The 14,911-nt window shown below is 43.1% G+C and overlaps 1 long non-coding RNA gene across 1 annotated transcript; it reads right to left on the bottom strand.

The window, feature by feature from the left end:
- Positions 1 to 972: 972 nt before the first annotated feature.
- Positions 973 to 14,544, bottom strand: LOC111194462 (uncharacterized). Its single transcript, XR_007424253.1, has 5 exons — positions 14,275 to 14,544; positions 11,882 to 11,932; positions 5,899 to 5,991; positions 5,588 to 5,680; positions 973 to 1,657 (listed from the first exon to the last, which is right to left on the bottom strand). It is a non-coding gene; the product is annotated as an uncharacterized LOC111194462 (long non-coding RNA).
- Between the last annotated feature and the right edge of the window lie 367 nt (positions 14,545 to 14,911).

Below are 14,911 nucleotides of genomic sequence, written 5' to 3'. Positions count from 1 at the left end.
AGTAAGTCTCAAAACGAGAAGGGTACGGCGCGAGACTGGGAGCCTCTCTCACGACAGCTCAATCTTCACAGCTTGCTGGGCTTGGCTACCCACACAAGTGTGTTTGTGGGCAAAAAAGGCGGACCTTTATGGCAAGCCAAATGGGTCAGAATTCGCTTGGGTCTGACGGCGCTTAAAGCGTGCGTAATACTTAAAAAACGCCGTCCAAAACGCTGTGCAGGGCTTACTTTTTTGCCTTGGAACAAATGCGAGGCGCCGCCACACGCTCTTAAACGCCAGGCGCTTACATAACGCCACCACGCGTTTTCATAACGCCTCCAGGCGTTCCATATGCAAAAACGGACAGAATATACATATCCCCTCCTTCTCCAAGCAGTTCAGCCCTCTGACTCTGTCAGGGAACTATATCTCCTGTTAAAATAAAAGCCCCCAAGTGCTTCAAATGTCTGCTGTGTTATTAGATGTGCTAGATTCATGTATTTCTGGCTAAACTGGGCTTTGCAAAATGTAGTCCCTGATTAAAACATAACAAAATAAAAAAAACTTATTTTTTATCAACTCTTTCATTGCTGCTTTATTTAGTAATCATGTTTCATTTGCCGTAAGACCTCAGCCCGCCAAAACACACACACACACACACACACACACACACACACTTGTTTTCATGCATCGTAAGACCCACCTGGAGGAATTGTTACATTGTGGGAGCCACCATTTCCAAAGGTACTACAGACTTGAAAAAAATCATGTAATGCAAAAATTCACTTGTGAATCATATCACTTCAAATTTCAAATATCTCACCAAAATGAATTTTTACCTGAACGGAAGGTCACTTGTGGGGACACTTCGGGAATTTCAGGTATTCAGTATATCTGAGGACCATCATTACACACACACACCTGTTTTCATACTTTTTGAGGACCAGTCCCATATTGTGAAGGACCAATTACAAAATAACTAACACAGACAAATACAATAAATACTTGTTTATTGTCTTGGAAATCTTCAGAACATTTAGCATATATATAGCAATCGAAAATATATGCTAGTATGCATTTTGCAATACACATAAGCAAAGGTGAATAAGATACACCAAAAGTGCATTTCTTGAAGAGAACAAGAGCTATGGGAGACATTAGGAATGAATGGAGCAGTGTGGGTCAGTATTGAGTATGAGTGGTTTGGGTGTGGCCGGAAATAAATGGGGCTCTACAGGACAAAAAAGAAGGAATATGGGATAACTGCTGGGGGCCTGCCACGAATAACTGAACACAAAATGGCAACTTTGCCAACAGAAGATGAAATTTTTCTAACCATTCAAGAACAATCTGGTTCTACACAGTTACTGTGCATCCAATCAAAAACATTATATAAACAAATAATTAACAAAGAAGCCAACAAAACAAAAAACAAAAAAGACCCTTAAGACCTGGCCTTTGCCAACTAAGCCTTAAACCTTTTGTAATGCTGTGATGCGATTTTTTATATAGAATTTAACAGCCAACCAGTCTCTGTTTTGAAGTGCCAATGGTTCAGCTGCTATGCAGTGATCACATTCAGCTTTTCCTGGTACCTTCCACCTTTGGATAAACGTCATCATATGTTTCTCCACAGCACAGATTTCATTATTGGTCCAGGGTGTTCTCTTGAAGGGACCTAAGAAAAAAAGGTCAAATTAAATTTTGCTAATGCATATCAGCATAAACAACTGGTATTTGACATGCATTACATGACTCATTAAAAAAAAAACAGTGCCTTTGACTCAATGCTGTCCATAAAGCTTTTCACATTAATAATAAATATGAGTTTCAAACTAAGACATGTGCCAGTAAAAGAACCCTTTTGTTCAGTTACCTAGAGCCCTTTAAAAATGGCAAGGCTTATTATTTTATGCTTTACACTGAATATAATTTGGGTATGAGATTAAAAGATGTATGAGATTGTTGAACAAAATTTTAGATTTAACTTTTACTTGATTGATTAATTTTCCGTCTTATCTGCTTTTACCCCCCACAGACAGCTTTCTGTTCTTCCTGTTGATGTATGTCTATAAGCAGACCTATTCAGACATATTTGTTGTTTAATACGATAAAACTAAAAGGGCTCAATTGGGCAGCAATAACAAAACAAGCTTTTACATTGCACTTCATTTAGAGGACACTGTATGTGAAAAACAAAATATCACAGTACACTGTTGAACTACATCAAACTGGGTCAGGTTACATATACTGGTGCATCTGAAAACTGAAGTTATTTCAGTTCAAAATCAGAAACTCATGTTATATAGATGCATTACACAAAGAGTGATACATTTTAAGTGTTTTTCTTTTATTGTTGATTATAGATTACAGCTAATGAAAACCCAAATATCAGTATCTCAGAAAATTATATTATAATATAAGACTAGTTGGTACTTTTGGTAGTGTGGGCAGGTGTGCCAAGTCCTGCAGGAAAATGAAATACGCTTCATCTCCATAAAAGTTGTCAGCAGAGGGAAACATGAAGTGCTGTAAGATTTTCCAGGAAAACACTGCACTGACTTTAGACCTGATATAACACAGTGGATCAACACCAGCAGATGACATGTTTCTCCAAACCATCACTGACTGTGGAAACTTCACACTAGACCTCAAGAAGCTTGGATTGTGTGCATCTCCACTCCTCTTTCCAGACTCTGCTCCCTTTATTGACAAATGAAATGCAGAGTTTACTAATGGTCAGTGATGGTTTGAAGAGACAGGTCATCTGCTGGTATTGGTCCACCGCGTTATATCAATGGTACTTGGTACTTTGAGTGTTTTGTGGAGTGCGTGGGGTGGGGTGTAGCCTGTGCAGGTGGTGTAGTGGGGTGTAGAGTGTGTGTGGTGTGGAGTGCGTGTTGGGTGGGGTGTGGAGTTTGTGTGTGCTGTAGGGTGTAGCGTGTGGGGTGTGGAGTGTGTGGTCTGTATGGGGTGTGGAGTGCATGTTGAGTTGGGTGTGGTGTGGAGTGTGTGGTGTGGAATGTGTGTAGTGTAGGCTATTTGTGGTGTGGACTGTGTGGGGTGTGAAGTGTGGTGTGGAGTATGTGGCGTTGAGGGTGTGGTGTGTGGAGTGGAGTGGGTGGGGTGTGGAGTGTGTGTGGAGTGAAGGGTGTGGTGTGTGGAGTGTGTGGGGTGTGTGTGTGGTGTGTGGAGTTTGTGGGGTGTGGAGTCCGTGGGGTGGGCTGTGGAATGTGTGGGGTGGGGTATAGAATTCGTGGGGTGTGTATAGAGTGTGGGGTGGGGAAAGTGTGGGGTGGGGTGTGGAAAGTGTGTGGGGTGTGGTGTGGAGTGCGTGTGGGGTGGGCGGTGTGGAGTGTGTGGTTTAGTGTGTGGAGTGTGTGTGAGGTGGCATGTAGAGTGTTTGGTGTGGAGTGCGTGGGGTGTGGAGTGTGTTGTGTGTGGGGTGTGGTGTGGAGTGCGTGTGGTGTGGACTGTGGGTTGGGGTGTGGAGTCTGTGTGTGTGTGTGTGTGTGTGTGGAGTTCATGGGGTGTGGAGTGTGTGTGGTGTAGAGTGTGCGGGGTGTGGTATGGAGTGTTTGGGGTGTGGAATGCGTGGGGTGTGGAGTGTGTATGGTGTGGGGTGTGAAGTGCATGGGGTGTGGAGTGCGTGGGGTGTGTATGGTGTGGAATAAGTGTAGGGTGTGGAGTGCGTGGGGTGTGGTATGGAATTAGTGAGGTGTGGAGTGTGTGTAGGGTGTGGGGTGTGTAGTGTGTGGGTTTGGGGGGTGAGGAGTGTGTGTGGGGGGTGGCGTGTAGTGTGTGGTGTGTGTGTGGGGGAGTGTGTGGGGTGTGGAGTGTATGGTGTATGGACTGTGTGGGGTGGGGTGTTGCTAAGTGGTTGCTAGGCAGTTGCTATCATTTCTAAAGTGGTTGCTAAGCAGTTGCTATCGTATTCCACATGGTTGCTACGTGGTTGCTAAGCAGTTGCTAACGTTTTCCAGGTGGTTGCTGCTCTGTTGCTATCTGGTTGCTAGGCAGTTGCTAACGTATTCCACATGGTTGCTAGGCAGTTGCTAACGTATTCCACATGGTTGCTAGGCAGTTGCTAATGTTTTCCAGGTGGTTGCTAAGCTGTTGCAATCTGGTTGCTAGGTAGTTGCTGTCGTTTTTAAAGTGGTTGCTAAGTGGTTGCTAGGCAGTTGCTGACGTATTCCACATGGTTGCTAAGTGGTTGCTAGGCAGTTGCTAACATATTCCACATGGTTGCTTAGTGGTTGCTAAACAGTTGCTAACGTATTCCACAAGGTTGCTAAGTGGTTGCTAAGTAGGAAGTTGAAATAATTTCTAAAGTGGTTGCGAAGCTGTTGCTTCCAGGTATTCCAGGTGGTTACTAAGGTATTGCTAAGTGGTTGCTAGGCAGTTGCTAATGTTTTCCAGGTGGTTGCTAAGTGGTTACTAGGCAGTTGCTAATGTTTTCCAGGTGGTTGCTAACTGGTTGCTAAGCAGTTGCTATAATTTCTAAAGAGGTTGCTAAGCTGTTGCTAGGGATTTGTCTTACACACTCTCGCGTGTAACCTGTTACCCCAAAGTATTAGGGATATATACTACTTCTTCCGACCCTCTTTCTCCATCACCCCTGCCCTTTCCACTTTAATCTATCAATCTATCCATCACGTGTGCTCCGTGTCTGTTGAACCACAGGGAGACTTCTACCCGGTTGAACAGCTGGCTGGTTGTACGTGGGATTGGTGTGGGGGATTGGTGTGTTTTTTTTCGCACGATTGAAAAATTTGGTCGCACTCTAGAGCCCTGCAACATCTCCTTGACAGAAAAAAACATATCCAAAATGTACAGGTTACTATCGTTATTGGATCAAACAGTCTCTGTACCAACAAAGAAATGGGAAGGTGACCTTTCAATTCCTCACACTGCCGATTTCTGGACAAACACTCTCAAAAACACATTTAATATCATATACAGAATAAAGTAATATACAGAGTTCACTACACTAGATAAACTTCATAAAATGAGAAATCTGTACACACTGTTCACTAAACACCCCAGACAGCTACACAAACACTTTATGGTACTGTCCACCTGTCAAAGACTTCTGGCAACTGATCATAAAACACCCAACACCACTACTGAAACAGCCTATCCCCCCCATCCCCATCACTCTGTCTGCTAGGAGAAGCTTCAAACTCAAACCTACACTAGGAGGGCAACAGAGCACTTTTGGAGGCGCCAACCTTCACCAAAAAAAAAAAAAAAAAAACATCCTCACAAATTGTAAATCAAGGGAAAACACTCACAGAACACATAGAAATGGAGAGAATATCAGCATCTATTAAAAACAGATCTCAAGAACACACAAAAATAAAGTTGATACCTAGCTTTAGTCCTGACCATTGAATAACATGACGTGCTTTCAGGCTTGCTATACATTTTGAATGCATTTTATCTCTTTGGTTATGTGATCACATCAATAAACTTGGCTAAAGCTTAAAAATGGCATTAACCATTGCTGTGTTTTTTATGAAATGAAGCATATCTGTTAAGCATTATTATATGCATGCCCAATTACAACCAACAGATGCTATACTCCTTACTAAAAGATCACCTTTACCTTTCTTTCTTTTACTGGACCTCGGCAATTGATCTGTCTCACCGTCATTTTGCCCTGCATTTTCTTGTGGTAAGGAAGAAGGTGCATCACCGCCTGAAAGTAAAAAAATAAATAAATAAAATAAATAAATAAATATATATATATTAGTCTTTATATTCTGTGTCCTCCCTGTTTTATTATGTCTGATACAAATCATATCATACGTAATGAGCTCTTACTGAACTGACAGACTACTAAGCTCTTAAGGTAAATTATGAAATTGGCCCAAAATCAGCACATCTACGAAAAAATATGAAAGTTTAAAACCTTACCCCTCACATTTTTTTTTGACCTCTGCACTTCGTCTCTCTCCTCGGCAGCTTGCTCTGCATGGTCTTGTGGTAATGGCATAAGGTCATCACACTCTGAGAAAGCAAAATGAAACTGAATAAACACCATCATTTTTTATTATGTTTATCATCCAGTAGTAGTGAGAAACCTACCATTGCAGAAACATCCAATTTATCCTTGAGTAGAAGGGGGTATAATTCAGCAAGGAAAATACTAAAATTAGCAGGCCAAGTGAACTCCATGGCCAGTCTATTTATGGAGACAACAGAACACCATACATACTTCAGCTACTTGATTTTCCCCTGCCAGGTAAGAAGTTACATATGCAGGTACTGGTCATAAAATTAGAATATCATTGAAAAGTTACCTTATTCCAGTAATTTAGTTGAAAATGTGAAACTCATATATTATATAGATGTATTAAACACAGAGTGATCCATTTTAAGCGTTTATTTCTTTTATTGTTGATGATTATGGTTTACAGCTAATGAAAACCCAAAATCAGTGTCTCGGAATATTAGAATATTATATAAGAGCAATTGGTACTTTCTGCAGTGTGGGCAGTGTGCTAAGTCCTGCTGGAAAATGAAATCCACATCTCCATAAAAATTGATTGTGAGCACAGGGAAGCATGAATTACTGTAAGATGTTCTGGTAGATACTGCACTGACTTTGGACTTGATAATAAAACACAGTGGATCAACACCAGCAGATGACATGACTCTCATAATATATGAGTTTCACATTTTGAACTGAATTACTGGAATAAGGTAACTTTTCAATGATATTCTAATTTTATGACCAGTACCTGTAATCTAGTCAAGAAATAACCTGAATGAGGTTTCCAAACTTTCCCAAATATCTATCTTTGTCATAGTCACTACCAAGTTAATACGGCTCTACTACAGCATTTACATACAACGAACCTGTAAGTGTTGTTAAGAATTAACAAAGTTTTGGGATATGAACCACGCCTCAAGTTCCCTAGCTCCTCCCCCTGGTCCTATATATATACCTCCCAGGTGCTCCTCACCTACGTGACTTTCGACCTCGCACGACAGCACCTGCTGATCTCGCCGCCCTGGGCCTTGATCTGGTTGCCTCGGATTTCGAGCTGTTCTCTGACCGCTCATCCTCTGCCGCTCTCATCTCACTCCAGGCTGCGCTCCGTGGTCTCCTCGACTCGGCTCACCTGATACCCTGCCCAGCACGTTACCTGCCCGACTCGTCACGCTGATTCCACGCCTCAGCACTGGCGCAAGCTAAAGCTACGAGTCAGTTCCCGGTTCGGAGCATCGGATCTTTTGATTCAGTGCAAGCTAAAGCTACTCGATCCAGCTCGTCAGACGCCCGGCCCAGCACGTTACCTGCCCAACTCGACACGCTGATTCCACGCCTCAGCACCGGCGCTAATTAAAGCTACGAGTTCCCGGTTCGGAGAATCGGATCTTTCGATTCAGCGCAAGCTAAAGCTACTCGACCCAGCGAGTCGGTTCCCGGTTCGGAGCATCGGATCTTTCGATTCAGTGCAAGCTAAAGCTACTCGACCCAGCGAGTCGGTTCCCGGTTTGGGGAATCGGATCTTTTGATTCAGCGCAAGCTAAAGCTACTCGACCCAGCGAGTCGGTTCCCGGTTCGGAGCACCGGATCTTTTGATTCAGCGCAAGCTAAACTACTCGATCCAGCTCGTCTGATGCCCGGCCCAGAACGTAACCTGCCTGATTCGCTGATTCTACGCCTCAGCACCAGCGCCAGCTATTCTGCTCGACACAGCGAATCAGTTCCCAGACAGCGCGACCACCCTCCCTCCCTACCTGCCGGTGAGGCCGATCTAATATCTCGAATTAATACATGGTTCCCTCAGTTTGATCTATTGTTCTTGATTTACTCGATTGTTCCCTCTATTTATATCGGTTTCCTATATTTTATTATTTACTCTATTCATTGTTCCCTTAATTCATTCAATGTTCCCTATAATTAATTCACTGTTCCTTCGTTCAATCAATTTATTGTTCCCTCTATTTAATTATTGTTCTCTCTAGCATTCCGTCGAACTGTTTGCCTGTTCAGCATTATGTATTATTCCCTACATGTAATTTACTGTTCCCTCTATTTATTTAATTGTTCCCTCAATCCATTTCACCATTCCCTAGATCTATTTCACTGTTAGATTTAAGTTATTGTTCCCTCTTTTTATTCATCGCTCCCTCGATTTATTGACCTTTTCCTCGATCTGTTTCACCGCTAGATTTAAGTTATTGTTCCCTCTATTTTATTAATCGTTCCCTCGATTTATTGACCTTTTCCCTCGATCTGTTTCACCGCTAGATTTAAGTTATTGTTCCCTCTATTTTATTCATCGTTCCCTCGATTTATTGACCTTTTCCCTCGATCTGTTTCACGGCTAGATTTAAGTTATTGTTCCCTCTATTTACTCATCGTTCCCTCAATTTATTAATCGTTTCCTCGATTTGTTTATCATTCCCTCAATCTATTTCATCACTGGATTTTATTTATTGTTCCCTCTTCATTGTCCCCTCGATTTATTAATCATTCCCTCAATCCATTTCCCTGCTAGTTTAATTGTGTTCCCTCTATTTATTCACCGTTCCCTCAATTTATTAATCATTCCCTCGATCTATTTTACAGTTCGATTCAATTTGTTTCCTCTATTTAATTAATCATTTCACTCTATTCATTGTTCCCTCGATCCATTTCCCCATTTCCCTTGGTCTATTTCACTGTTCCTTCGTTCCGTTTCCCCGTTCTAGTTCCCTGGTTCCCCTGTTCCCTCGTTCCCCTTGTTCCTTGGTTCCCTAGTTCCCTTATTCCCCTGTTCCCTAGTTCCCTCGTTACGTTCCCTAGTTCCCTCGTTACATTCCCTAGTTCCCTCGTTACGTTCCCTAGTTCCCTCGTTACGTTCCCTAGTTCCCTCGTTACGTTCCCTAGTTCCCTCGTTACGTTCCCTCGTTACGTTCCCTCGTTCCCCTGTTCCCTCGTTCCCCTGTTCCCTTTTCCCTAGTTCCCTCGTTACGTTCCCCTGTTCCCTCGTTCCCCTGTTCCCTCGTTACGTTCCCCTGTTCTCTCGTTACGTTCCCCTGTTCCCTCGTTCCCCTGTTCCCTCATTCCCTAGTTCCCTCGTTCCGTTCCCTAGTTCCCTCGTTCCGTTCCCCTGTTCCCTCGTTCCGTTCCCCTGTTCCCTCGTTCCGTTCCCCTGTTCCCTCGTTCCGTTCCCCTGTTCCCTCGTTCCGTTCCCCTGTTCCCTCGTTCCGTTCCCCTGTTCCCTCGTTACGTTCCCCTGTTCCCTCGTTACGTTCCCCTGTTCCCTCGTTACGTTCCCCTGTTCCCTCGTTACGTTCCCCTGTTCCCCAGTTTCCGAGTTCCCCAGTTTCCGAGTTCCCCAGTTTCCGAGTTCCCCAGTTTCCGAGTTCCCCAGTTTCCGAGTTCCCCAGTTTCCGAGTTCCCTCGATCCGTTCCCCTGTTCCCTCGATCCATTCCGCGACGGCTCCTTCTAATTCCTCGATTCTGTTGTTTCCTCAGTTCTTTTTCAGTTCCCTCAATCCCTGCAAGCGAGGCGGACCCCTGCGCCCGGCCATACTAATGCGCTGAATTCTTCAGTTGTCACTTCTCTCCGCCTGCTGGTTGAAGTCCCTCTAGTGTCCGCGTTCTTCACCTGGGCGCCCCTGTCTGCTGTGATGACCTTCAGCCCTGCCTGTTGCTCTTTTGGGGACTAAGCTGGACTCTCTCTACTTCAGGCTTCTCTTCTTTGATTTCAGAACAATCCTGTCTTCCAAGCTGCACGCGACATCATGCAGGACCCATCATCAGTTGCAGGCCCATTATTGGTTCCCACGTAATGAACTGTGGAAGTGTGGAAATCCAGGGAACTAACTCTTCAAACAAGATCAGACTGTTTAACTCTGTCAAATCAGTACTGCTGTACGGAGCAGAAATTTGAAGGACAACAGTGCCAACAATGAAGAGAGTGCAGACATTCATTAATTCATGTCTGCACAATATTCTCCAGATCCACTGGCCAAACATCATCAGCAATCAGGATCTGTGGTAGAAACAAACCAACTTCCTACAAGAAGAAGAGTTCCAGAAAGGTGTTGGAGATGGATTGGACTCAGTCTTCGGAAGCCTGCCTCCAACATCACTAAGCAAGCACTGACCTGGAACCCAGGGAGAAAGAAGTAGAGGAAGGCCCAGAAACATGTCGCGTAGGGATCTGGATGCGGACTTAAGCGGATGTGGTACACCTGGAGTCAAGTAGGACAAAGGCCCAGGATCGGGATGCCTGGCGAAATCTTGTTGAGGGCGTATGCCCCAGAAGGGGCGAACGGACCTGACAAAGTAAAGAACAGACTTCAGGCCAAAAAGGGACAATCAGTCCACCTTAAACTTCATGAGATCAACCCCTATTCTCAGCCGATTGGCCTTCAACCCAGTTGGGAGCAAGTGTCATACCCTAGACGTTGATTTAGATTTTCATGATTGTCACATTCCCTTGTCAAGAGAAGATAACTCACCCGGCCACAAACCTGTCTAACTCCCCATTCAGTCAAACATTATACTGGTTTTCAAATCGTATCACGAGGACGATGCTAACTCTGCATGCCATCTACTATTAAGACTTTTCACTCAAACCACCCGAAACGCCGTTCAAGATCTTATGAAGTTCTGCTGAAGACCCCAGACTCTCACTTTCGCTTACCTCACTTTCAGTTCAGATTCGGCTGCCGGTCCTCACACTTCGTCTTTTTTGGGGGGATTTGGCTTGAGAACCGTCCCAAGCTGTTCTGAACTGTACCCCAAGTATCATCATCACAGTTCCCCTCCCCGCATGGTGTAGGCGGGGTTCATTATAGCAAAGTGTTGTTAAGAATTAACAAAGTTTTGGGATATGAACCACGCCTCAAGTTCCCTAGCTCCTCCCCCTGGTCCTATATATATACCTCCCAGGTGCTCCTCACCTACGTGACTTTCGACCTCGCACCCGCCTCCACCCCATCACCACCCTCATCTTAATCTCTTACCTAGCTGCGGGGGGGATTTGGCTTGAGAACCGTCCCAAGCTGTTCTGAACTGTACCCCAAATATCATCATCACAGTTCCCCTCCCCGCATGGTGTAGGCGGGGTTCATTATAGCAAATGCATGGTTATATAGCCCGTCCTAAAATACATGAAAATAGCCCGTCCTAAAATATTTCTTACAAAATTAGTTCAATATTACTGTTGCACTACACCATATGCTTGGTGCTTGATTTGATGCTCACAAAGCAATGGGAACAAAACACATAATTTACTAATTAATTCAATAAAATATAAGTCTCTATAGTGCAGACAATTTTACAACTGTAAATATAAAGCTGTCAAAAAACAGTCAACACTACCTCAGCTTTTGAATTTGTCCACACAATTTTTTTTTTACAAAACTAAAAGCACAGAAAAATGTATATTTAGTTTAATTTATTTGTTTACTTGTCTATTTATTACATACTGTGATGTCACATGTCAGGCTGTTATTAGTTTTAGAATAACGTTGTTCATGCACTTGCTTTGACTTTGATGCTTCTCTGGTGCTGCAAGTATGAGCTGCATGTATTGGAGAATAGGGTCTTCAGTCATCTGTGGAAAATACATTAATCCCAAACAAACTTTGATCTCGTTCCGTGAGCTATTTTTATCGTCCCCAAGACAACGGTGCATTTTTAGTCTGGAGCCATAATAATTACTTTTTGTGCACTCCATTCAAGGTAAATCAGAAGAATTCAATAATGCATGTTAAAATACATTTTTTGTTTAAGATGACATTGTTACTAAAATCAGGGTCAGACCTATGAAGAAAAAGTACTGAAGGCCTTGGAACATAAAACTATCCACAGCTGTAAAAAAGTTTTAAATATCTAATAAATTCTCTAATGAAACGAAGGGGGAAAAACTGAGATGTAAGCAGATACCTGTCATACAGCTTTCAGGTTCTTCCGAGTCGCTGTCCACTGTAACTTGCTCTGAGGTAGAAAGGAAAGGGAAAAGAGCATATAAATAAATTAGTTGCTAACCATACTCCAAGACACATGTTTTAACCATGTTTTTCAAATTACATCAAAAGATGTCCTGAATTACATCAATGCTCTGGCCAAATAAATAAATAAATAAATAAAATAAATGGAAAATCATGACCAAGAAAGACTAATTGTGTAGTGGACAGTACCATCAGGATCAATTCTGATTTCATCGAGATTCATCCCCTTGAATTCTGCCAAGCGGCCTTTCTCAAATGCTAGCAAAACTTTGCTCAGTTTAGCCAGTTGGAGGGTGCCTTCAGGTAAGCGGTAAAACTGCCGATGCACACGAATGTCATGGCCTAGAAAATCAGCCAACTGATCCATCTCCGCATTGCTGAGGTTTAACACTTCAGAGAGGGTTCCAATTTGTTTTCGTAACTTTGTAGATTTGAGTGTACTGGGATTTTTCACACCAGAATCCTTTGCAAATTCCCGGATGCAGTCTGAGCCTCGAAAGCAGGTCATTGCAAAAGGACGAGCAAAGAGGTAGACATTTTCCTGAAGCACTCCACATTTTCTTCGATTCTGAATGAGCAGGTCAAGTGATTCTTGCATTGTCGGCGTTACAAGAACAGCAACTTTTCGGCCTCTTTTGCCTCTGATCTCTATTCGTTGGAAGTGCTGACAGAGCTTCTTTTCAAGTTCTGAGAGGGCCAGGCAAACATCTGGATGAGGATCTGATGCATCTCTGGAAGTGTATGCAGACAAGGGCATGCGAGAAACTTCTCCTTCACGTCTCCGATTAAACAACATGATCTGTGTCAGTGTGACCTTTGCCAACTGTGACCAGTGCTGAGAAGAAGGATCTGTTGAGAGCATTTTCCGGTAATACTGTTCTTGCTTATCAAGATACAAATGAAGACGTTTAACATCATCTGTGAAGGGAAGCAGCTGAGGGGAGTTCCATTTCGCTTCTTCCAATGTTCGACGAGCTGTACCTGAAATATACTCATGCCACCTGGAGCTATAGACTTTTTGGAAGCTGATGGCCGCTTCTGCAGTTGCTTTTTCTCCTTTTATTGTGGCAGTGCTTTCAACAAGCATAGCAATTCTGTTTATGTCCAAGTTTCACTGCTAAACTTGGTGACTGATATGCATCTGTGTCTTTGTTGTAACCAGCTGTGTGCTTCACTGCAGTGACTGTATGCATAAAGTTTTTAGGACAAATTAGATCTTTGATGCACTTAAGGGGTGTGACCTCTTGTGCACTCTTTAGGAGTCTTCCAAGCTCTCGCATCTTTTGACGGATGAATTCATGCATTTTAATCTGCGATCCGTACTTGTTGTACAGATGATTTCCAAACTCAATAATACATGGGTCATTCCTGACTGCAAGTGCTATGCCGTCTTGATTCATGGTACTCAGCAGCTTTAGAAGACCATCAGTTACACCTGGGGCAGGTGTTGCAGCAAAAGAGCACAAAGCCTGGACCCGGGTTTTTCCAGGTTTAGGTTTGGATTCAGAAGGCTTGAATTTGCAGACTTTAACATGTCGCCACAATGTTTTCCTTAGAAACAATCCCTGACAGTAAATACAGGGAAGAAAATCTTCACCATCTGAGAGTTGTTTTGGCAACTTGCGAGGGACCAGCTTTCCTTTGCCCGTTTTCAACACAACAGAATTGTGCTCAAAATTCCCTTTGTTACGCAGATACTCAAGTTGCATCCGTCTTTCTTTTGATCCCTTCGGGTGACTTAGTGCCTTTGCTACCTCCACCTCATTGGAATGCTTACGCTCCAGGTGTCTTGCGAGTTTGGAAGAAGCTAAGCCACAAAACAGGCAGTGCTGTTTTTTGTCATACATTCTTCCCCCATCACTCTTTTTGTGTACAGCAGGAATAAACACTGAGGAACTTTCTTGGTCAACAAAAGATGTGGAATCAGAATTAGCTGTTGTATCACAGCTGTGACAGTTCAGGGTATCATTACTAGTCTGAGGTTTGCTAGTTATGCTGTTTCTCCTAGTCTGAGTATTTGAGCTTCTGATACTGCTCAGATAAAGTGAGTTTGGTCTTCTACTACTGATCTGAACCGGAGGAGCAAGGGGTCTTCCTTTGCACTTCCTCAATGATACAACTGTGCTATCATCTGAACTATCTTCTGTGGAATCTGGAATATATTCTTCCTCACTCCCTTCACTGTAATCAGAGTGCTCTTCACTGCTGTCAACTCCCTCATCAGGACTCTTCCCTTTCAACTTAAAAAAACAAAATGACAATTTAATTAAATCCTGAACTATGTTGAACTGCTTGTTGAAATGTGAAAACATAACATAACAGACTTACATGGCAACTTGGTCGTTTTCTTAGTGTTTTCCAAGTGTGCTCCAATTTTCTGACCTTAGTAGAATGTGTACCGTTGTCTTCCACACTGCTCTCACTGTCAAAAAGTTCATCTGAATACTCAGGAATGTTCTCGTTCATCTTAGAAAAACCAAAACAGTTCAGTCAAGGCACTCAAAATACTAACTGTTTCACCAAAAATAGGCTTGGACGACAATGTAAATTCAGACACACGATTAACATTAAAATGATCGCAATAAAGAATTTTAACACAGTTGAGATTCTTCAAGTGGACTACAAAGGGCTTAAAAAACAGGAAAAAATGCACAAGGGTGACATTTAAATTAAGAATAAAAGTAAAATAATGGGAAGTACTTAGCCTTTCTTTGCAATAGGGCTGGACCCGAATATTCGGATATTCGTTCCTTGAGTAGGTATTCGTTTTTTAATTTTGGTATTCAGATATTCGTTTTTTTTCTCCTTTCCAGAGCTCCGCCTCACTCTAACCACTTCTGTTCTCGTGGATCCCGTCAGAATATCTTGCGACACAGACAGAACTGAATTGTTTTTTGCGGGACCAGACGATGCGGAAGCAAATTAGCGCGGGGCAGGTGTGGCAGAAATGTGTATGTGGCGGGCT

Source organism: Astyanax mexicanus, chromosome 14, assembly GCF_023375975.1.
Source record: "Astyanax mexicanus isolate ESR-SI-001 chromosome 14, AstMex3_surface, whole genome shotgun sequence".
Taxonomy (NCBI): Eukaryota; Metazoa; Chordata; class Actinopteri; order Characiformes; family Acestrorhamphidae; genus Astyanax; species Astyanax mexicanus.
The sequence above is the reverse complement of the archived record's forward strand: the minus strand, read 5'-3'. Positions and strand labels throughout refer to the sequence as shown.